The sequence below is a fragment of the Petromyzon marinus genome, chromosome 57 (genome assembly GCF_048934315.1).
Source record: "Petromyzon marinus isolate PM22_M1 ecotype Great Lakes invasive population chromosome 57, UKy_Petmar_22M1.pri1.0, whole genome shotgun sequence".
Taxonomy (NCBI): Eukaryota; Metazoa; Chordata; class Hyperoartia; order Petromyzontiformes; family Petromyzontidae; genus Petromyzon; species Petromyzon marinus.
The window spans coordinates 5,080,901-5,101,911 of record NC_133723.1 but is presented as its reverse complement, the minus strand read 5'-3'; the positions used below and the strand labels follow the sequence as shown (position 1 = coordinate 5,101,911).

The following is a 21,011-nucleotide window of genomic DNA, read 5'->3' as shown; positions in this document are numbered from 1 at the left end:
GTTTAGTCACGTGTGTAGAAACATAATAATAGATCACGACGTTTCGATCGCAACCGTCTTCAGGTGGGAGTAGTCCGTTTAAAGGAGGACAGAGATGGTAGGCTGGAGGTGCCAAGAGACGAAACGTCAGTGGTGAGATGTTAACTACCTCGCCTGGGGTGCAGGAGGTCGTGGGTTCGATCTCGATCCTGACGCCTGCTGCTGCTGTATATTTGTTGAAATTTGCGTGTCTCTCTCTCTGTGGTCGCGTAGATTTTTGTCCGGGTCCTCCGGTTTTCCCCTCTAGCTTTTAGAATCAACGTCACCACGCGTTTAGAGTTTTTGGCTTATATCAATTTCCACGTGGTGATGATGATGATGATTAAAGCCCGTTTCGTTGAGCTATCATTTGCGAGAGCCAGGTCACGAAAAATACCGACAGAGCTCAGTGGGGGTTTTACCTGGTGAAATAAAATAAAAATAGTTTAGTTTAAAAAAAATATTTACGCGATCTGATCTCACCCCCAAAAAACAATCTATTACAGAACGTCGTGCGTATGACTTCTAAAATGAAAATCACCCAACGTTTCGGGCAATGGTCCTTCTCTTCTTAAACGCACGTGTGCTCCGTAGCACAGCAATCGTCCGGAATTCGACGCGTGCTCTAAATAAGGGCTGCCTAGGGTCGTTGCCTGAAACGTCGCCTGTTAAAACGCTGCTGTAGATTGGCTCGCCAACACACAACCGGTGTGGTGAACTCGTAACTAATTGGTCACGTTTTGTTTACGTGACAAACACCCCGACTAATTGGCTGTGTCGGGTGGTGGCAGGTTTCACGGACCTGGACACACACACCTAGACACACACACACACACCTAGACACACATCTAGACACAAAGATAAAGATCCCTCATATAGCCTTAACAGACTGTAGGGGCAAGTGCTGTTAGTGAGCACCTATGAAGGCCGGAACGGTACACGAGGGGGTGGGTGACCAGCACCACGCCCGACCGCCTTTGTCTCCCTAGTGACAATGTTTACACACCGCACCAGGTACTCATTTGAGGCTGAGTTGACCTAGGGGAGGCCCGGGACCGGTTCAGATAATCGTCACTGGTGTTGGCCGTGAGCGGGAATCGAACCCGGGTCGCCAGGTTCATAGCGCTGCGCGCTAACCGCTACACTACCGCTCCCCACCTAGACATACACACATATAGACACACACCTAGACACACACACACACCTAGACACACACACACACCTAGACACACACACACACCTAGACACACACACCTAGACACACACACACCTAGACACACACACCTAGACACACACACACTCATTGACACACACACATAGACACACACACACACCTAGACACACACACACACACCTAGACACACACACACACACCTAGAACACACACACACCTAGACAAACACACATCTAGACACACACATAGACACATTCATCGTCGCCATCATTTAAATAGCGAGAGCCATGCTCGATTCACTGCTGGATGAAGGATTCCATTACCATTCCGCCGACGCCGCTACCTCCTCTCGCAACCCCGCAAGAGGTTAACAATCCCCCGCTGCAATACGAGCTCGTGACATCGCCCTGTCTCTATAAAACATTTTTTTTGAGCTGAGCTGTGTTATAGAGATTTTTTTCAGACGCGATCTGGCTACAAACGATAGCTCAACGAAGTGGCTCATCATCATCATGTGCAAATGTATAGCTGCCAAATACTCTAAAACGCGTGACGTTGATTCTAAACGTGGTGGGGAAAAAACCCCGAGAGAAATCCACGCCACCACGGGGGGAGAGAGGAAGGCAAACTATAAATATACAGCAGCAGCAGGGATCGTCAGGGTCGGGATCGAACACACCACCTCCTGTACACCAGGCGAGGTAGTTAACATCTCCCTAGCCACCGTGATGATGATGAGAGAGGGATCGAACACACCACCTCCTGTACACCAGGCGAGGTAGTTAACATCTCCCTAGCCACCGTGATGATGATGAGAGAGGGATCGAACACACCACCTCCTGTGTACCAGGCGAGGTTGTTAACATCTCCTAGCCACCGTGGCGCCTCCATGATGGACGTCTTCTCTCGGACGCGTTCCGTTTGTCGGCCGCATGCCGCGGATTCGGAAGACAACGTGGACTCCATTAGGGCCTCCGCACGGCGCGTCGGGCAGAAGTGCGGTTCGGATATCACCCGGACGGGAACCACCCTCACGTTGGCCGTGAGCGGGAATCTAAAACGCGTCGGCGGGTTCTCGTCGCGGCAAGTTAGTGCGCTAAGCACTGCGCCACCGCTCCACCCCATCTACCAAACGCACGCGCGCACACACACACACATTGTGGTATTGTTATAATTGTGTTACATTCGTGAATGCAAATAATGTTAGAGGCATTCGCGGGCATGACAACCACGCAACGACAACAACAATAACGCAACATAATCCACGACAACCACATCGAGATTCTCGTGTTTATAGAACACCGGGAGATGGAGCGACAAAATGACGTTGACTTGGAGGTGGCGCACGGTGGATCGTTTACGCCGCAGGATCGGGGGTTGGGGAGGCCTTCATCCAGCAGTGGATAGACCACGGTCGGTGATGGTGGTGGTGCTGGTGATGGTGGTGGTGCTGATGATGATGATGATGGTGCTGATGATGAATAGAACTCGGATCTGTCTTTATTGGTGCAGCGATCTGATTGGTCGGCAGGACGATGCTCGATTTGGTCACGTGCGCGCGCGTACGTCACTCGATGCACCCCCCCCGCCCTCCCGCATCCCAAACCTATTTTTAACCATACTTCACCAAAATATGCACCCCGCCATCCATTCCTCCATCCACCACCACCGCCACCACAACCTCCAACCACAACCACCACCACCGCCTCTCTCCATCATGACCTTCTTGCACATCCATTCCCTCCCCACTCTTCCTCCTCTCCCCCCTCCCCCCTCTCTCGCTCGCTCTCCATCCACGCGCCGCGCAAGATCCATTTGCCGCGTGCATCCTCCTCTCTGCTTGCCTTGCCTCTCTCTCCCTGTTTGTCTCTCTGTCTCTCTCTGTGTCTGTCTCTGTGTGTCTCTCCCTGTCTGTCTCTCTCTCTCTGTGTCTCTCCGTGTCTGTGTCTCTGTGTCTCTCTCTGTGTGTCTCTCCCTGTCTGTCTCTCTCTCTCTCTGTGTCTCTCTCTGTGTGTCTCTCTGTGCGTCTCTCCCTGTCTCTCTCTCCCTGTCTCTCTCTCTGTCTCTCTCTCTGTGTGTGTCTCTCTCTGTCTGTGTCTCTCTCTCTGTGTGTGTCTCTCTGTGTGTCTCTCCCTGTCTGTCTCTCTCTCTCTGTGTCTCTGTGCGTGTATGTGTGTGTGTCTGTCTGTTTCTTATGGTAGTGGGTGTGTGTGTGCTTGTTTCTTATTTATACATGTGTGTGTGTCTGCGTGTACTTATGTGTGTCTGGGGAGCGGTAGTGTAGCGGTTAGCGCTACGCTGCGCTACGAACCCGGCCACCCGAGTTCGATTCCCGCCCACGGTCAACACCAGTGACGATTTCTGAACCGGTCCTGGACCTCCGCTAAGGCGACTCGGCGTTAAATGAGTACCTGGTGCTATGTGTAAACATCGCCACTGGGGAGACAAAGGCGGCCGGGCGTGATGTTGGCCACCCGCCCCCTCGTGTGCTGTGCCGGCCTTCATCGGTGTTGGCTAACAGCACTTGCCCCTGCAGCCTGTTAAGGCTATAGGGGGGATCTTTGTCTTTGCGTGTGTCTGTCTGTGTGTGTTTCTCTCTGGCTGTGCGTGTATATGCGTCTCTGTGTGTGCGTGTCTGTTTGTGTCTCTGTGTGTGCGTGTCTGTGTCTCTCTGTGTAAGCGTGTCTGTGTTTGTGTCTCTCCGTGTGTGCGTGTCTGTGTCTCTCTGTCTGTGTGTGTCTGTGTTTGTGTCTCTGTGTGTGTGCGTGTCTGTGTTTGTGTCTCTGTGTGTGTGCGTGTCTGTGTTTGTGTCTGTCTGTGTGTGTTTCTCTCTGGCTGTGCATGTATATGCGTCTCTGTGTCTGCGTGTGTGTTTGTGTCTCTGTGTGTGCGTGTCTGTGTCTGTGTCTCTATGTGCGTGTCTGTGTTTGTGTCTCTCTGTGTAAGCGTGTCTGTGTTTGTGTCTCCGTGTGTGCGTGTCTGTGTCTCTCTGTGCGTGTCTGTGTTTGCGTCTCTCCGTGTGTGCGTGTCTGTGTTTGTGTCTCTCCGTGTGTGCGTGTCTGTGTTTGTGTCTCTGTGTGTGTACGTGTATGTGTTTGTGTCTCTCCGTGTGTGCGTGTCTGTGTTTGTGTCTCTCTGTGTGTGCGTGTCTGTGTTTGTGTCTCTCTGTGTGTGCGTGTCTGTGTTTGTGTCTCTCTGTGTGTGCGTGTCTGTGTTTGTGTCTCTCTGTGTGAGCGTGTCTGTGTCTCTCTGTGTGTGCGTGTCTGTGTTTGTGTCTCTGTGTGTGCGTGTCTGTGTTTGTGTCTCTGTGTGTGAGCGTGTCTGTGTTTGTGTCTCTGTGTGTGCGTGTCTGTGTTTGTGTCTCTGTGTGTGTGTGCGTGTCTGTGTTTGTGTCTCTGTGTGCGTGTCTGTGTTTATGTCTCTGTGTGTGTGCGTGTCTGTGTTTGTGTCTCTGTGTGTGCGTGTCTGTGTTTGTGTCTCTCTGTGTGTGCGTGTCTGTGTTTGTGTCTCTCTGTGTGTGCGTGTCTGTGTTTGTGTCTCTCTGTGTGTGCGTGTCTGTGTTTGTGTCTCTCTGTGTGTGTGTGTCTGTGTTTGCGTCTCTCTGTGTGTGCGTGTCTGTGTCTCTGTGTGTGCGTGTCTGTCTCTCTGTGTGTGCGTGTCTCTCTGTGTGTGCGTGTCTGTGTCTCTCTGTGTGTGCGTGTCTGTGTCTCTCTGTGTGTGCGTGTCTGTGTCTCTCTGTGTGTGTGCGTGTTTGTGTTTGTGTCTCTCCGTGTGTGCGTGTCTGTATTTGTGTCTCTCTGTGTGTGCGTGTCTGTGTTTGTGTCTCTCTGTGTGAGCCTGTCTGTGTTTGTGTCTCTCTGTGTGAGCGTGTCTGTGTTTGTGTCTCTCTGTGTGCGTCTGTGTTTGTGTCTCTCTGTGTGAGCGTGTCTGTGTTTGTGTCTCTCTGTGTGAGTGTGTCTGTGTCTCTCCGTGTGTGCGTGTTTGTGTCTCTCTGTGTGTGCGTGTCTGTGTTTGTGTATCTGTGTGTGCGCGTCTGTCTCTCTGTGTGAGCGCGTCTGTCTCTCTGTGTGAGCGCGTCTGTGTCTCTCTGTGTGTGCGTGTCTGTGTGTGTGTCTCTCTGTGTGAGCGTGTCTGTGCCTCTCCGTGTGTGCGTGTCTGTGTTTGTGTCTCTCCGTGTGTGCGTGTCTGTGTTTGTGTCTCTGTGTGTGCGTGTATGTGTTTGTGTCTCTCCGTGTGTGCGTGTCTGTGTTTGTGTCTCTCTGTGTGTGCGTGTCTGTGTTTGTGTCTCTCTGTGTGTGCGTGTCTGTGTTTGTGTCTCTCTGTGTGTGCGTGTCTGTGTTTGTGTCTCTCTGTGTGAGCGTGTCTGTGTCTCTCTGTGTGTGCGTGTCTGTGTCTGTGTCTCTGTGTGTGCGTGTCTGTGTTTGTGTCTCTCTGTGTGTGCGTGTCTGTGTTTGTGTCTCACTGTGTGAGCGTGTCTGTGTTTCTCTGTGTGAGCGTGTCTGTGTCTCTGTGTGTGTGCGTGTCTGTGTTTGTGTCTCTCTGTGTGTGCGTGTCTGTGTTTGTGTCTCTCTGTGTGTGCGTGTCTGTGTTTGTGTCTCTCTGTGTGTGCGTGTCTGTGTTTGTGTCTCTCTGTGTGTGCGTGTCTGTGTTTGTGTCTCTCTGTGTGTGCGTGTCTGTGTTTGTGTCTCTCTGTGTTTGCGTGTTTGTGTCTCTGTGTGTGCGTGTCTGTGTCTCTCTGTGTGTGCGTGTCTGTGTTTGTGTCTCTCTGTGTGTGCGTGTCTGTGTTTGTGTCTCTCTGTGTGTGCGTGTCTGTGTTTGTGTCTCTCTGTGTGAGCGTGTCTGTGTCTCTCTGTGTGAGCGTGTCTGTGTCTCTCTGTGTGTGCGTGTCTGTGTTTGTCTCTCTGTGTGAGCGTTTTCATCTCGGTCTCGATATCTTCCGCTCTATGATCCCCTCCCCCCCGTGTCTCGTGTCTCTATCTCCACGTCTATATCTCTGTATTTTCCTCCCCGTGTCTCTGTTACTATGTCTCCATATCTCCCTGCGTGTCATTACGTCTCTATATCCCCGTGTCTTTCCCTGTCCCCGTGTCTCTGTCTGTGTTGCTGTATCTCTATATCCCCGTGTCTCTGCCTGTCTCTGTGTCTCTCCCTGCCTGTCTCTGTGTCTCTCCCTGCCTGTCTCTATACCCCCGTGTCTCTATACCCCCGTGTCTCTCCCTGTCCCCGTGTCTCTCCCTGCCTGTCTCTATACCCCCGTGTCTCTATACCCCCGTGTCTCTCCCTGTCCCCGTGTCTCTCCCTGCCTGTCTCTATACCCCCGTGTCTCTCCTTGTCCCCGTGTCTCTGTCGGCGCCCTCCATCCCCGGCAGAGCCTCCGCCTCTTCCTCCGCCTCCTCCTCTCGTGGCGAGGATCCCGGCAGAGGGAGGAGGGGGGAAGAGAACGCCGAGAACTCCTAAAGGTCACGCGGTATGTGTGCTGCATGCGTGTGTACTGTGTGTGTACTGTGTGTGTAATGTGTGTACTGTGTGCTGCATGTGTGTGTAGTGTGTGTACTATGCGTGTACTGTGTGTGTACTGTGTGTGTACTGTGTGTGTAATGTGTGTCCTGTGTGTAATGTGTGTGTACTGTGTGATGTGTGTGTACTGTGTGATGTTTGTGTACTGTGTGATGTTTGTGTACTGTGTGTGTACTGTGTGATGTGCGTGCTGTGTGTGCTGCATGCGTGTATACTGTGTGTGTACTGAGTGTACTGAGTGTACTGCGTGTGTACTGTGTGGTTACTGTGTGATGTGTGTGTACTGTGTGATGTGTGTGTACTGTGTGCTGCATGCGTGTGTACTGTGTGCTGCATGCGTGTGTACTGTGTGTACTCCGTGTGTGCTGCATGTGTACTGTGTGTACTGCGTGTGTACTGTGTGTGTAGTGTGTGTACTGTGTGTGTACTGTGTGATGTGTGCACTGTGTGATGTGCTGTGTGATGTGTGCACTGTGTGATGTGCTGTGTGTACTGTGTGTGGACTGTGTGCGTGCTGTGTGTGTACTGCGTTATGTGCGTGTACTGTGTGTGCTGTGTGTGCTGTGTACTGTGTGTGCGGTGTGTACTGTTTGTACTGTGTGATGTGCGTACTGTGTGTGTTGTGTGTGCGTACTGTGTGTGTGCTGTGTACTGCGTGTGTACTGTGTGATGTGTGTACTACGTGTGTACTGTGTGTGTACTGCGTACTGTGTGTGTACTGTGTGATGTGTGTACTGTGTATACTGTGCGATGTGTGTACTGTGTGCTGCATGCGTTGTGTACTGTGTGTGTACTGCGTGTGTGCTGCATGTGTACTGTCTGTGTACTGTGTGTACTGTGTGGTGTGTGTACTGTGGTGTGCACTGTGTACTGTGTGATGTACTGTGTGTGTACTGTGTACTGTGTGTGTACTGTGTGCGTGCTGTGTGTGTACTGCGTGATGTGCGTGTACTGTGTGTGCTGTGTGTGCTGTATACTGTGTGTGCTATGTACTGTGTGTGTGCTGTGTACTGTTTGTACCGTGTGATGTGCGTACTGTGTGTGTACTGTGTAATCTGTGTGTACTGTGTGATGTGCGTACTGTGTGTGTATTGTGTACTCTGTGTACTGTGTGATGTGCGTACTGTGTGTGTACTGTGTGTGTTGTGTGTGCGTACTGTGTCTGCGTACTGTGTGTGTGCTGTGTACTGCGTGTGTGATGTGTGTACTGCGTGTGTACTGCGTACGTGTACTGTGTGTGTACTGCGTACGTGTACTGTGTGATGTGCGTGCTTTGTGTGTACTGTGTGTGTTTACTGTGTGATGTGTGTGCTGTGTACTGTGTGATGTGTGTGGTGTGTGTGTACTGTGTGATGTGTGTGGTGTGTGTGTACTGTGTGATGTGTGTGGTGTGTGTGTACTGTGTACTGGGTGATGTGTGTGGTGTGTGTGTACTGTGTACTGGGTGATGTGTGCACTGGGTGATGTGTGTACTGGGTTATGTGTGTGTACTGTGTGATGTGCGTACTGTGTGTACTGTGTGTGCTGTGTGTGTGTTCTGTGTACTGTGTGTGTGCTGTGTACGCTGTGTACTGTGTGTGTGCTGTGTATTGTGTGTGTACTGTGTGTGTACTGTGTGATGTGTGCACTGCGTGTGTACTGTGTGATGCGTGTGTACTGTGTGATGTGTGTGTACTGTGTGTGTACTGTGTGATGTGTGAATACTGCGTGTGTATGTACTGTGTGCGCCGTATGCGTGTACTGTGTGCGCCGTATGTGTGTACTGTGTGCGCCGTATGTGTGTACTGTGTACGTACTCTGTGTATGTGTGCTGCGTGTGTGTACTGTGTGTGTGTGTGTCGCTGTTGGTCGTGAATTGGTGCCTGTGACGACTGAGTGGTGGTGGTGGTGGTGGTAGACACGGCAAAACTAATATACTGGGGGTGGTGTGCCGGGTACCAACAATACCTTCCGTCTGGCAGACCCCGGATCGACCCGGCTCAAATTAAGTCATTGGGCGTGTGTAGGGTGTACTGTGATGTGTACTGTGTGTGTGTACTATGATGTCTGTGTGTGTACTGTGGTGTGTGTGTACTGTGGTGTGTGTGTGTACTGTGGTGTGTGTGTACTGTGTGTGTAACGTGGTGTGTGTGTACTGTGTTGTGTGTGTGTGTAATGTGATGTGTGTGTACTGTGTGTGTACTGTGTGTGTACTGTGGTGTGTGTGTACTGTGTTGTGTGTGTGTGTGTAATGTGATGTGTGTACTGTGTGTGTGTACTGTGGTGTGTGTGTGTACTGTGGTGTGTGTGTGTACTGTGGTGTGTGTGTACTGTGGTGTGTGTGTACTGTGTGTGTGTAATGTGATGTGTGTGTACTGTGTGTGTAACGTGGTGTGTGTGTACTGTGTTGCGTGTATACTGTGTTGTGTGTGTGTGTAATGTGATGTGTGTACTACGGTGTTATTTTGCACTGATGCGTTAGCTGTCACACATCCTTACTTATGGCGTGTACTGCGATGTGTTTGATGTTTGTACTGTGATGTGTGTACTGTGTGATGTGTGTGTGTATTGTGTGGTGGGTGTGTGTTCTGTGTGATGTGTGTGTGTTCTGTGTGATGTGTGTGTGTATTGTGTGATGTGTGTGTGTACTGTGTGATGTGTGTGTGTACTGTGTGGTGTGTGTGTGTACTGTGTGGTGTGTGTGTGTACTGTGTGATGTGTGTGTGTACTGTGTGGTGTGTGTGTGTACTGTGTGGTGTGTGTGTGTGTACTGTGTGGTGTGTGTGCACTGTGTGGTGTGTGTGTGTACTGCGGTGGTGTGTGTGTGTACTGTGGTGGTGTGTGATGTGTGTGTGTACTGTGGTGGTGTGTGATGTGTGTGTGTACTGTGGTGGTGTGTGATGTGTGTGTGTACTGTGGTGGTGTGTGTGTGTACTGTGTGGTGTGTGTGTACTGTGTGATGTGTGTGTGTACTGTGTGGTGTGTGTGTGTACTGTGTGATTGTGTGTACTGTGTGATGTGTGTGTGTGTACTGTGTGATGTGTGTGTGTGTACTGTGTGGTGTGTGTGTGTACTGTGTGATGTGTGTGTGTACTGTGTGATGTGTGTGTACTGTGATGTGTGTGTACTGTGTGATGTGTACTGTGTGGTGTGTGTACTGTGTGGTGTGTGTGTGTACTGTGATCTGTGTACTGTGTGATGTACTGTGTGGTGTGTGTGTGTATACTGTGATGTGTGTGTGTGTATACTATGATGTGTGTGTACTATGGTGTGTGTGCGTCGGTGTGTGTGGGGAGCGGTGGTGTAGCGGTTAGCGCTACGCTGCGTTGTGAACCAGCGTCCCGAGTTCGATTCCCGCTCACGGCCAACACCACCAGTGACGATTATCCTGAACCGGTCCTGGGCCTCCCCTAGGTCGACTCCGCCTCAAATGAGTACCTGGTGCGGTGTGTAAACATCGCCACTGGGGAGACAAAGGCGGCCGGGCGTGGTGCTGGCCACCAACCCCCTCGTGTGCCGTTACCGGCCTTCATAGGTGCTCGCTAACAGCACTTGCCCCTACAGCCTGTTAAGACTATACGGGGGATCTTTGTCTTGGTGTGGGTTGTGTGGTGTGACGCTTTTATGAACCCGTCCTGAGCCTCCCCCTAGGTAGACTCAGCCTCAAACGAGTACAGCACCTGGTACGGGCGTGTATGCAACATCGCCGCAAAGGGGATACAAAGGCGGTCGGGCGTGGTGCTGACCCCCCACTCCCTCGTGTGCGTTTGCCGGCATTCGTCGGTAGCTGCTGACTCGCCCAGAGCACTTGCCCCAACAGTCTGTTCGAGGCTACACGGGACATCTTTGGCTTTTGTGCGGCGCAGTGAACACACCATCGGTAGAGATTCCCCAGGGGCCCCCCACCACTCCCAGTTTTCTCTCGCCCCTCTCGTGTCTGTAGCCCGCAACGGGCGCGAACCTCTGGTCGGGGAGACAAAGGCGGTCGCGCTGCACGCGAGCGTTGCGCGTGCAGCAATGTCCGCGCACATACGTGTATCACGCATGATGCAGGGGGAAGCTCACATACGTGTATCACGCATGATGCAGGGGAGCACACATACGTGTATCACGCATGATGCAAGGAAGCTCACATACGTGCATCACGCATGATGCAGGGGGAAGCTCACATACGTGCATCACGCATGATGCAAGGAAGCTCACATACGTGCATCACGCATGATGCAAGGAAGCTCACATACGTGCATCACGCATGATGCAGGGGGAAGCTCACATACGTGAATCACGCATAATGCAAGGAAGCTCACATACGTGCATCACACATGATGCAAGGAAGCTCACATACGTGCGCATGATGCAAGGAAGCTCACATACGTGTATCACGCATGATGCAAGGAAGCTCACATACGTGCATCACGCATGATGCAAGGGAGCTCACATACGTGTATCACGCATGATGCAAGGAAGCTCACATACGTGCATAGCGCATGATGCAAGGAGGCTCACATACGTGTATCACGTATGATGCAAGGAAGCTCACATACGTGCATCGCGCATGATGCAAGGAAGCTCACATACGTGCATCGCGCATGATGCAAGGAAGCTCACATACGTGCATCGCGCATGATGCAAGGAAGCTCACATAGTGCATCACGCATGATGCAAGGAAGCTCACATACGTGCATCGCGCATGATGCAAGGAAGCTCACATAGTGCATCACGCATGATGCAAGGAAGCACACTTTCGTGACGGATGCTCGCCGTTTTCACGATGACCACGTGTCTCGTGTAAGTGTTCTGTATACTGCATTGTGCCGTACGTGTGAATTAACGGACGCTCTGTAAAAGCGTGCAACGTATGGGGTAGCTATCATGTACGCATCATGTATGTGTGTGTGTCTCACGTGTGTATGTATGTTGCCATGTGAACGTTTGATATCAGTTTAGCACGTAGGCTTTCGCTATTTGTCTTTTGTCAACGTGACACTTTTCTTGCCGATTGGCCGTGTCGGGTGGTGGGGGGTTACGACGCATTTAATAATAACGCGATCTAACACCCCAAAAAAAGTTTATTATGAACGTTGTATGTGTCTATCATGTCCGCACGTGTGATGGAATCGCCGTACGGATCGCTCACGGGCGCCAACAAAAACAACACCCGTGGCAACGAAATATCTGGACCGGTCCTGGGCCTCCCCTAGGTCGACTCGGCCTTAAATGAGTATATACCTGGTGCCGTGTGTGTGTGTAAACATCAGCATCTGGGGAGACAAAGGTGGCCTCGTTCCGGCCTTAATATAGGTGCTCGCGAACATCACTTGCCGCAACAGTCTGGCAAACGCTATACGGTGAATCTTTGTCTTTTGTTTTGTGTATATTGTGTATGCATTATGTACGTTCCCAGGTAAACAGGTGTATACGTACATAAACCTGCTTTGCTTGTTGTGACATCTGGCCAGGTCGGGCACATCATAAAACAATCACCAAAACCATCATCACCAACATCATCCCCAAACCATTACCATCACCGCAATCATCACCATCACCACCAAAACCATTATCATCAACATCATTCCCAAACCATTATATCATCACCACCACCAACGTGATCATCACCAACGCCAATTACCATCACCAACCCCATCATCATCATCACTACTAACACCATCGCTATCATCATCAAGACCAACACCACAACCACCACCATCACCACCACCACCATTATTACGATTATCAGCGGCACTATCATCATCATCATCACGAACGTACCGGGAGCCCAGACGTGAACGCGGGGCTGGTCTGCTGATGCCACCAAAGAACGTCGAATCCCAATCTTTCTCAGACTCGTGTAACACAAAGACCCCCCCCCCCCCCCCCCCGTGTAGCCTTAACAGACTAATGGGGCAAGTGCTGTTAGCGAGCACCACCTATGAAGGCCGGCACGGCACACGAGGGACTGGGCGTCCAGCACCACGCCCGGCCGCCTTTGTCTCCCTCGTGGCGATATTTTTTTTTACACGCGGCACCAGGTCACCCACTCGAGGCTGAGTCAACCTAGGAGAGGCCCAGCGCGCCAGATTCAGATAATCGTCACTGTGACTGACGGACATTCCGACCATATTCCCGAAGGGCGACGAGACGCATCGAGGCCGAGTGATGACGTAAATATTGCTCGCGTTCTAAGAAGGTCTGGTCGCAGCCAATGTACGTACATTCGGTACAAAACATGGCTTTAATAGGAACAATTATCGAATCGGCGACGTTTCGGTCAATGACCCTTCGTCATAGCCACATGGCGTGTGCGCCGTGCAGAAGGTCCATTGACACACGTCCCGAGTTGGTGGTGGTGGTGGTGGTTGCTGTTTTGCACTACCGCTGCCAACGCAGCAGCAGCATCACCCACATTTGGAATGAACATCACGCGCTCGGAGTATTCGGCTGCTCGACGTTTCCACGTGGCGACGATGATGAGCCACTTGTGTTGGAGCTATAATCATTTGTGATCACCAGGTGGCTTCTGGAAACAAGAGAGCTCCAGCGAGTCCTTGCCTGGTAAAATAAAATATAAGGTTTAGTTTGAGATGTTTTACCATCTGTCTTTTTTACGCCATAGACGATCCTGGCTGAGCGATATGTACATTATGATCAGGGGCGGAGCCAGGATTTTGACTTTGGGGGGGGGGGCTGACTTCAATATTCTGAGATATCTCAGTGTATCAAACTAATTTAATTGTATTTAAACGCGGAGTTTATTAATAGGTCGGAGCCGCTGATGTGGCTGATAAGTTCGATAAGTTCGAAAGGCTGCCGCTCAAGCGGCCTGCAGGGCAGCACAAGGTGGCAGCCTGCAGGGCAGCACACAAGGTGGCAGCCTGCAGGGCAGCACAAGGTGGCAGCACACGAGGTGGTAGCCTGCAGGGCAGCACGAGGTGGTAGCCTGCAGGGCAGCACGAGGTGGTAGCCTGTAGGGCAGCACACAAGGTGGCAGTACACGAGGTGGTAGCCTGTAGGGCAGCACAAGGTGGCAGCACACGAGGTGGTAGCCTGCAGGGCAGCACGAGGTGGCAGCCTGCAGGGCAGCACACAAAGTGGCAGCACACAAGGTGGTAGCCTGCAGGGCAGCACACAAGGTGGCAGCCTGCAGGGCAGCAGCACACGAGGTGGCAGCCTGCAGGGCTGCACAAGGTGGTAGCCAGCAGCATTTTGCAGCAGCTGGATATCCGGTTATCCCCATTACCGACTTTCCCAAAATTTCAGGGGGGGCTGAGCCCCCCCCCAGCCCCCCCCAGCCCCCCACCCCCCCCCCGTAGCTCCGTCCCTGAGATGATCACGTTCTTCAAGGGTTAGACGCACAACGCAAACGCGGGGACGATCGCGTGAGAGTGTGGCCGCTTCATATTCTCAATGTCGTCGTTCTATCGGCGGGATAGTCCCAGCTAATGCGCGGAGACGAAGCCCCCGTCTTTCTGCCTCGCCGATGTCCATTCGCGAATAATGTTCTAGAAGGGCAAGACTAATGATGACGATGTTCTCGAAGGGCTAGACGCGTGTAACATCGACACCTGTAACTAATCGCCCGATGAAGCTGGTTGCTGTCATCATCAGATAGACATCACCGTACTCGTATGGTAAATGTTATGGGTTTACTCTCCAACACACTGGTGTGCTGTACAAGTAACTAATTGGCACGTTGTGTTTACGTGACAAACATTACCAGTTGGCTGTGTCGGGTGGTGGTGGGTTTAACAACACATTTACGCGATCAAACCCGCAAGAAACACCCTTTATTTTTGATAAATGAGCATGAGAAGTGACTGTAGTCTCACCCTTATACTGGAGGAGGCCCGGGACCGGTGCAGATGGGCTGTGATTTCGTATTATACGCAACTAAAACTATTATTTTGTATTTTATTTTACCAGGTAAGGCCCACTGAGCTGCTGTGTATCTCTGTTTCAGAAGCGACCTGGCCACACACGGACAGTTCAACGAAGCGGCTTATCACGTCTAAATGTATAACAGCCAATCACTATTTATAGCCTTGGTTCTTTCGGTAAAGTCACGTAGAAGGGAAACAATTACTCTAAACGCTTGTTTCTAAATGTAAAATGGCTTGGGAATCGATCTCAAATTATTCGTGGGTTCATATCGGAGTGCGTTAACCGCTGCGCCACCGCTCCTCCTCCAAGAGCCACGAGATCGCACGCGTGTCTCAAAGTTTCGAGTCTCTTTTGTGTGATGAGATTTGAGAGAGAACCTCCTCTCTCGCCTGGTATGCAGGACGTTCGTGGGTTCGATCCCGACCCCTGCTGTATATTTGGAGTTTGCGTGTCTCTCTGTGGTGAAATGTTAACTACCTCGCCTGGTATAGAGGAGGACATGGGTTCGATCCCGACCCCTGACGCCTGCTGCTGCTGTATATTTGGAGTCTGCATGTCTCTCTGTCTCTCGGTGGTGAAATGTTAACTACCTCGCCTGGTATAGAGGAGGACACGTGGGTTCGATCCCGACTCCTGACGCCTGCTGCTGTATATTTGGAGTTTGCGTGTCTCTCTCTCTGTGGTGAAATGTTAACTACCTCGCCTGGTATAGAGGAGGACACGTGGGTTCGATCCCGACCCCTGACGCCTGCTGCTGCTGCTGTATATTTGGAGTTTGCGTGTCTCTCTCTCCCCGTGGTCGTGTGGATTTCGCTCCTGGTCCACCTGGTTTTTTCCCCTCCACGTTGAGAATCAACATCACCACGCGTTTAGATTATTTGGCTACTATAGATGTCCACACGGCGATGATGAGCCCACTTCGTTGAGCTATCACTTGTGATCGCCAGGTCGCGTTTGAAAGAGAGCTATACGGTATAGCAGCACGGTTGGCTGCGTACGGTGCGAAAGAAGTTCAAACATGCATACACCATCATCAACACCATCACGAACCAAGGCCGTAATTATAATATATATTGGGGGGGTACATCTCCCCCCCCCCCAATATTCAAATATGCTCAAAATGTCCCACCCCCAATATATTGTTATAAACAATATTTTTTTTAAATTAATAATTGCTGTGCTATGTAAATAAAAACAACAATTTGCTAAACCTTGGCCACAATATCTGGACTTGTCTGCATATACATCAATGTATAGATGTATGTTTATATGATTGTGGTTATGGTTGTACTTTATTAATCCCTAATCTCTGCCATTACATATACAATGAAACAATAAAAGGTAAAAAAGTAAAAACAGAGCAATGTAATACAATAATACTATGAGACATTATTGTAAAAAAATAAATGAAAGTCCATCCCATGTGTTAGTAAATTTTTTTATATTTTAGTAATTTTTTTTTTATCTTTTAGGCAGGAAATGAGTTTTCAAATTTATATTTTTTTTCTGGGGGGGGGGACCCCCAGACCTCCTGGAAGATTTATTCCCCCCCCCCCCAATGTTGACTCCATGGCTACGGCCTCGTCACGAACCCCCCCACGTTCAGAACATCGCTCCATGGGCGACTCCACGGGCGACTCCGCGTGGGGGGGCTTCATCCGAAGCTTGCGGATGACGTCACTGGATCTATAACGCCCACGTGATCTATAACCCTTTCCCACCTGATGACGGACGCGTGTGTTGCGCCCGAAACGTCGTGATTTATTTTATTTTACACCTACGTGACTTTACCGAAAGAACCAAAGAGTTTGATTCCTGCAGTCACGAAAGCTTCAAATCAAGAGGGATCTATCACGTCCACGGCAGTTACCCCTGCAGCAGCAATCAAAGGGGTGTCGGTGGGGGGGGGCGGATGTATCCTTGTGCGGTGAATCGGGGCTTTTACAATGGAACTATTTTTTTATTCCACACACACACACGTGCGCGTGTGAAGTGTGGAAGCGGTCGCGGAGGGATACTTGCGGCAGGTGTAGCCGGTTTAGCCCGACGCGCGAGGTTGGATAATTGCGACGTGAGAGCACGCCGCGTGTGATGAGTCTCATCATCATCATCGTCGTCGTCCTTTCGTCGGGGTCGGTAAAATGACTACCGCTCTGTGAGCCTGCAGAGCTGAGCGTTGTGGTTGTCGCTGTAGTTCTGTTTCATTGAAATGTATATCACGCTTATACCCCGTCATAGGAATATGGAATTAGGATTGTTCTCGCCTTACGAACTACAAGTAGAATAAGTATAGACGTTAGTGTCCTTCCCGTGTCTCCCTGTCCCGCAATATATCCGTGTCTCCCTGTTCCCATCGTTCCGTCTCTCTCTCTGTCTCCATGTCTCGGTGTCCCGTGTATCTCTGTCCTCGTGTCTCCCTGTCTCCATGTTCCCCCTATTTCCATGTCTCTCTGTATCCATGTCTCGTGTATCCATGTCCCCCTAGCCCCGTATCTCCATGTCCCATTGTCTCGGTGTCCCTGTGTCTCCTTCACTAACCCGCACTGACCAGCGTGGGGAAGTATGGTCAAGCACCCCCCCCCCCCCCTCCATGACTGACATCTGCTTGGAAGAAGGATGGTTTGTGTTTAACGATTATCACAGCCACACTCATCACCTTGAGTGATTACTGAGAGCCAAGTTCGACTCCAGGTCACCACGGTTAACATCAGTGGCGAGTTGTATCCCAACCGGTCCTGGCCAAAAACCCCGCATTCAGACAAACCGGACACGGCGTGGACAAGGAACTCATCCAGCAGTGGAGAGTATACGAACGTGTATTGTTATACTGTGTCAAGTCAATAACGAAGTGTTGTAAATTTACTCTTTAGTTCTTTCGGTAAAGTCGCGTAGAAAATAAAATAATAATAGAATGCGAGACGTTTCGGTAACAACACACGCAACCATCATCAGGTAAGAATGTCTTGGTGTGGGTCTCTCTCTGCATGTGTCTTTGTGTGCGTGTCTCTCTGCATGTGTCTCTCTCTGCATGTGTCTGTGTCTCTCTCTGCATGTGTGTCTCTCTCTCTGCATGTGTCTGTGTGTGTCTCTCTCTGCATGTGTCTCTGTGTGTGTCTCTCTCTGCATGTGTGTCTTTGTGTGCGTGTCTCTCTCTCTCTGCATATGTGTCTCTGTGTATGTCTCTGCATTTGTGTCTTTGTGTGTGTCTCTCTCTGCATGTGTGTCTCTCTGCATGTGTGTCTCTGTGGGTGTCTCTCTCTGCGTGTGTCTGTCTCTGCATTAACGCTATCTGCGTCACGTGGAACACGCGCGTGCACACTTGCACACGTGCGCACACACGGAACACGTGCACACTTGCACACGTGCGCACGCACGGAACACGTGCAACAAGCGCACTGAGATCTCAATCTTAACGTGAAGCGACTCCATGAAAGCAGACAGCGTTCATTGCTGAGCGCGTCGCGTGGAACGTGCTTTAACATCATCGGGCGCGTGCAGCGTTGAACGATTTAATTTGTACCTGAATGGGGAGGAGTAAATTGGCAGAACCCGGGAAGACGGTGGTGGTGGGTCCGCGAGAACTGGAGTTTGAGAAGACAATCCTAATCTCATCGCTGCTAAATCTAGACCGTGTTATTTGTCCCTCCGACTGAGCGGCGGCCAGTGAGCTGAACCAACGCGAATCGGCGCGTTAATGAACATTGTACGCGTAGGCGATTTGAATTGCACGCGCGCGCACGTACGGGACTGGCCCAACCACCTCCTCGTGCGTGGCGTGTCGACCTTCGTATGTGCTCGCTAACGCCACTTTGGGGAGACAAAGGCGACCGGGCGTGGTGCTGGCCATCCAGCACCATGCACGGGTGCTTGCGGTACAGCACTTGCCCCAGACGTCTGTTGAGGATTTACGGGGGGGGGGTCTTTGTATGAATGCGTGATATTCGTGTGGAGGTGTGTGTCTGGGGTATATGTGGGGAGCGGTGGTGTAGCGGTTAGCGCATTGCGCGACGAACCTGGCGAACCGGGTTCGATCCCCGCTCGCGGCCAACACCACCAGTGACGATTATCTGAACCGGTTCTGGGCCTCCCCCAGGTCGACTCAGCCTCAAACGAGTACCTGGTGCGGTGTGTAGTAAACATCGCCACTGGGGAGACAAAGGCGGCCGGGCGTGGTTGTTGGCCACCCAGCCCCTCGTGTGCCACAGTGTCGGCCTTCAATAGGTGCTGCTCGCTAACAGCACTTGCCCCAACAGTCTGTTAAGGCTACACGGGGGATCTTTGTCTTTATACGGGGTGTGTAGGGAATGGCAGTGTTGTAAGAGCGGTGGAACAGTGGTTAGCGAAGCAGAGTTTGGTTCTCGTTCACGGCGAATAGCAGTGACGATTCTCTGAACCGATGGTGGAGCTCCCTTAGGTCGACTCGGCGTTAAAATCGAGTTCCTAGTGCGGTGTGCGTGCAAAGATCGCCACTGGGGAGACAAAGGCAGCTTGGCGTGGCGTAGGCCACACCCACCCCCTCGTGTGCCGTGCCACCCTTAATAGGTGCTCGCTAACAGCACTTGCGCCAACGGTACATTGAAGGCTATACGGGTGATCTTTGTCTTTTTGTATATACGTGTGTAGTTTTAAATCTGTGTGTATTTCTCAATGAGTGTGCATGCTGTATTCATGTACGTGCGTATCTACTAAGGGGCCGTCCATAAATGACGTCACGCACCTGGGGGTGGGGGGGTCAGACATTTGTGACGATGTGTGACGAGGGGGGGGTGGTGGTTGAGAAATGTGACGTCACATCAAAATCCGCAACTTTAAATACAGACGACACGTTCAACTTAATTAAATATACTTTTTAATAAATGTTTTCTCCTACAACATCAGAGTGCAGCGCCACATTAAATACGCACTATAATGACAATAGTTTAAAGCGATTTGAAGCATGTTTTATTTTTGGGGGGGGGGGCAGATCTTTGTGACGTCATATTTGGGGGGGTCTGACTTTTTGTGACGCCGTGTGACGAGGGGGGTGGGGTCAAAAATCGTGTGACGTCATTTATGGGCGGGCCACTAATGTGTGTACACTTAGATGTATCCATCTGTGTCTATATATGTACCAGCGTGTAGGCGTTTATGTATTTGCAAAATATTGAACAGTATGTATCGGTGTCTGTGTGTGTGTTTCTAGCTATGGATGTGTCTTTGTGAATGCAATTCGTCATCTGCAATGGTGTGCATGTTAAAGGCTACACGGGGTATCTTTATCTTTGTGTGTAATCCCGTGTGTATGTATTGCCGTGAGCATGTGTACGTGTGTATGTATTTATTTATTCCCGTGTGTGTGTGTGTGTGCGTGTCAATGTGCCCACGTGTACGTGCTGACGTGTTAAGCAAACTCGTCGATAACTACATCGCGTGGCCTTTAAAATGTAAACAAATATATAATACGTGACGTTTCGGGCAATGACCCTTTTCTGTAGTACGGTAATACATTTGAACAATGAATGAAGTGCTTTTATGTCACTCAATAATAGCAAACAAACTGTTCGTCAGGAGATAAGTGAAACATCTTATCGTGCTCTGAAGAAGGACCGATATCCGAAACGTCGCAAATTATTTAATTTTAATTTAACTCCCTCCCCCACGCACAGTGCTATTAACGACTGGATGTGGTGGTCCAGATGTCTTGTGACATACAAATTAATTGACCCCTGACATTTCCCGCTCCCCCCCTGTCCCTTGCACATTTATTTATGTTTTAAATAAGCCTTACTCTAAAAAACTAAAATTTAGAAGTTTCAGCGAATGAAATCGTAGGGTGGGGGAAGGGGGTCACAAGACATCTGGACCACTCCGAATCGTGTTTTCTCATCGTGTCGATCTCGATTTTGAAGTTTTCGTGACTACAGGAATCCCCATACCCTTTGGTTCTTTCGGTAAAGTCACGTAGTAGGTATAAAATACAAAAAATCACGACGTTTCGGGCGCAACACAAGCGTCCACCTGATGACGGACGCTTGGTGTTGCGCCCGAAACGTCGTGATTTTTTGTTACAGTCACACCTCGGTATACGGCCGCTTTGGGAAACGTCGAATTTGGTATACGTCGTGTTTTGACGTCTTGCTTGTGATACGACGTCTTGTGATACGACGTCTTGTGATACTACGTCTTGTGATACGACGTCTTGTGATACGACGTCTTGTGATACGACGTCTTGCTAGGGATACGACGTCTTGTGATACGACGTCTTGCTAGGGATACGACGTCTTGCTAGGGATACGACGTCTTGTGATACTATGTCTTGTGATACGACGTCTTGTGATACGACGTCTTGCTAGGGATACGACGTCTTGTGATACTATGTCTTGTGATACGACGCCTTGTGATACGACGTCTTGTGATACGACGTCTTGTGATACGACGTCTTGTGATACGTCTTGCTAGGGATACG

General features: G+C 50.6%; 1 long non-coding RNA gene across 1 annotated transcript in view; it reads left to right on the top strand.

Moving 5' to 3' along the window:
• The window catches only part of LOC142905700 (uncharacterized), a 52,031-nt gene that overhangs the window by 21,514 nt on the left and 9,506 nt on the right, over window positions 1-21,011 (top strand). Inside the window, exon 2 of the long non-coding RNA XR_012929718.1 lies at window positions 6,562-6,659. This is a non-coding gene — a long non-coding RNA (uncharacterized LOC142905700). The remainder of the gene's footprint in view (window positions 1-6,561; window positions 6,660-21,011) is intronic.